Below are 3,444 nucleotides of genomic sequence, written 5' to 3' on the forward strand. Positions count from 1 at the left end.
AAAAGGAAGAGCTGGGCGCAGAGGTGCACGCCTGTAATCCCAGCACGTGGGAGTCAGAGGCAGGTGGATTTCTGTGAGTTTCAGGCCAGCCTGGTTGACAAAGAGAATCCAGGACAGCCAAGGTTACAGTGAAACCCTGTCTCAAAAAAGAAAGAAAAAAGAAATAAAGAAAGAAAAAGAAAGAAAGAGAAAATTTATTTATATACCTATATATAAAATAGTGAGTTCCAAGCCAGCCAAGGTTGCATATCAAGACCCTTTCTTAGAGTAAAACAACAACAAAATCAACTGGGCTGTGTGCTTGAGAACAAGTGCTAAGTAGGCCAGGAAGGAAGCTTGCTGAAAAACATCCCAGTTAACCAGCAAATGGAACGACGAGAGCCAACCTGAGGAAGGTGGAAGAGCATTCTAGACAGAGGGAACAGCAGATGCGGAGGCCCTGAGCAAGAAAAAGGCACATGTTCAAGGACCAGAAAGGCCGGGATGCAGAAGCAGGACGAAGGGCTTAGGATGAGAACATAGAGTCAGGAGCCACTGGTGGCCCCCTCAAGCAACTGGCCAGCACAGGGACTCTCTCTGAAAAAAGAAGATGGCAGGAGAGGAAGAGGCGGGAAGAGATGAGGGCGAAAGGGCAGACAGAAGATAAGACACACTCTCTCTTTTTTTTAGAAGGTGCTAGGAACTGAACCCAGGGCCTGGTGCATGTAAGGCAATGCTTTGATGCACTGGACTCGCTCTAGAGACTAGGCTGGCCTTGAACTCACGGAGATCCACCTGCCTCTGCCTCCCTAGTGCTGGGATTAAGTATGTGGGCCACCACGCCAAACCTTTGTGGGTTTTTTTTGTTTGTTTTGTTTTTCAAGATGCTTCACGATTTAAAAGGCTCGTTTTAATTATGTGCACGTGCCTTTGTGAGGGTGTGCATGTGACTACGGTGCCTACCAAGGACAGAGGTGTCGGATCCCCTGGAGCTGGGGTTTCAGGTTGGGAATGAACTCTTAAAGTCCCCCTTAAATGTATTATGTGCTTAACCATTGAGCCATCGTTCCAGACCCCAGGTTTATGTCTTATGTCAGAATCTGGAAGGCCACTCACTTGAACTCAAGGCCACCTAGGCCTGGAATCCTCTGGATGGTCTCCACACTTTCTCAGCTCAAGGCTCCGTTCACTTGCAGTGTGTGCTTTTTGTTTGCTGGCTTTTTGTTTTCTTGTTTTTTCCAGACAGGGTTTCTCTGTGTAGCCTTGGCTGTCCTAGATTCGATTTGTAGACCAGGCTGGCCTGGAACTCACAGTGGTCCACCTGCCTCTGCCTCCCGAGTACTGGATTAAAGGTGCGTACCACCATGCTCAGCTTTGTGTGCCTTTAACCATAACGCCATTTCTTCCTTGCTAATGGTACAGCAGAGACTATGCCCGGCACTTGCACTAGACCCATTTATGTTTACAGTGCCTTACATTAAGGCTGGGGATGTAGCTTCCATGGTGGAGTGTTGGCCTAGCATGCACAAGGCCCTGTGTGTGCCATCCCCAGTTCCACATAGACCAAGAGAGATGGTGGCCACTTGCCATCACTGGGAGGCAGGAGGATCCCAAGTTCAAGGCCATCCTTAGTGGCATAGAGAATTCAAGATCAGCCTATCTCAACACACCCCAAAACAAAACAAAAACTCGCTGCTGCTCCTCCCCCCCCCCCCGCTCCAAATTTTTACCTTATGGTTTTAGGAGAAAATAACCTGAGTGACTATATCGGGTCCTAAGGACTGACATCTTAGGACGTGCACACTGGTCCCCCAGAGAGGAGTCTGGGCATCTCCTGGGGCTGTCAACCCCACCTCACACTGTTTAGGAACTATCCCCAAATTCTCCAGGAACAGTCACAGAATTGTCTCAACTTCCAGTTTCCTGCCAGAGAGAATTCCTAAGCCAGCCACCCTCACAGACTGTAAGAGCCTAAACCCAGATCCAGGTGATTAGCCGTTCTGGTTTGCCTGAGACGCCGCCGCCATGGATTTCCATGCTCAGTTCTGAATCTAGGAAGGTCCTGGACCAAGCTGAGCTGGCTGAGTGTTAAGTATATGCTCAGCAAATATCTCTGTCAGTTCCCCCTTTTTATTTTGCCTGCACAGAGGCAAAAAGATAGCCGGCATCTGCTGTCTACATTCCACTTTGGTGCTTTGAAGTGTGTGGGCAGTGCATGGGTTGCGGGGGTGGTGGGTGGGGGTGGGGGGTGGGGGTGGGGCACTGTAAGGAGAAGCCAGCCTCAAGGCTTCGCTAAGGAATTCAGAGTCCCCCGGGAAGGAGAAACCTCCCTCTGGGGTGATTGTAGTTGGCCTACCCCTGTAGCGTTCCCCTGGCTTAATACTTGTTAGGACTGCTTCTTCAAGAGGGGAAGGTCCCGAGGCCCTAAAATCCTCAGGTAGATTGGGGCCCCATGACAAAGCCAGCAGGGAGATGGTTCTGAGAGAAAGAAAGGAAAAATAGCCGGTGTGGTGTCACATGCCTATAATCCCAGCACTAGGGAGGCAGAGGCAGGTGGATTGCTGTGAGTTCGAGGCCAGCCTGGTCTACAAAGCGGGTCCAGGACAGCCAAGGCTACACAGAGAAACCCTGTCTCGAAAAACAAAACAAAACAAAAAACAAACAAAAAAAAAAAAAAAAGAAAGAAAGGAAAAAGGCTTGGGCATTGACTTTCCCTGACCTTTCATGGAAGCCAACGTGGACGTTGCCATAACGAGGCACTCTGTACTGGAAGAGGAAACTGAGGCTCCGCACCCAAGGGAAGAGGTTTGATGAAGAGCGTGCACGAACGCCTGCGTGATTGGAATTTGACAGCCGCTGCTTGGTAAGCCGCCTTCTTCACTTTTCTCGCTCTTTTAGGAGTGAGTCCTCCACTTGTCCAGACAGCAGCTGGGCTTGTCGCAGGCTCTCCACCCTCAAGGCTGTCAGCGTCCCGCCCTGTCCCCTCCCAGCCCCCAAAGAGGAGGGGGGTCAGGAGGCCCGAGCTTATAAAGGCTGCTGGACCGGGGCTGCCCGCCAGACCCCGCCGCTCGGATCCCCTGCGTTGCCTGCCGCCCCTACTTGGCCGTGCTGTCCCCCAGCTCCAACACTAAGTGAGTTGGGGTGCGTCCCCACCGCATCCCCAGGCCCTCCTAGCCACGTGGCTCAGTGAACCCAGGTAGGATGAAGGAGGGGGCGGGGGTGGGGCACCGGGCTGAATGCCTCCTGATAAGAGAGATTTAGGACCTGGGGGACCAGAAGATAGTGCTCAGGGAGGCCACCCGGGCTCGGGGCCTGAGAGACCGCAAGCAACTTAGCAGGAATGCGTGTGTGGTCGTTGCCATACCAACGGTACAAGCCAGCACACGCCCTCCTCTGAAAGAAAAGGGAAAGTGGTGGTGGGGGTGGGGGTGGAGGGTGCTCATCCTCCTGAGGTCCAAAGTCTTC

This window comes from Acomys minous (assembly GCF_964271855.1).
Source record: "Acomys minous genome assembly, chromosome: 3".
Lineage (NCBI taxonomy): Eukaryota > Metazoa > Chordata > Mammalia > Rodentia > Muridae > Acomys > Acomys minous.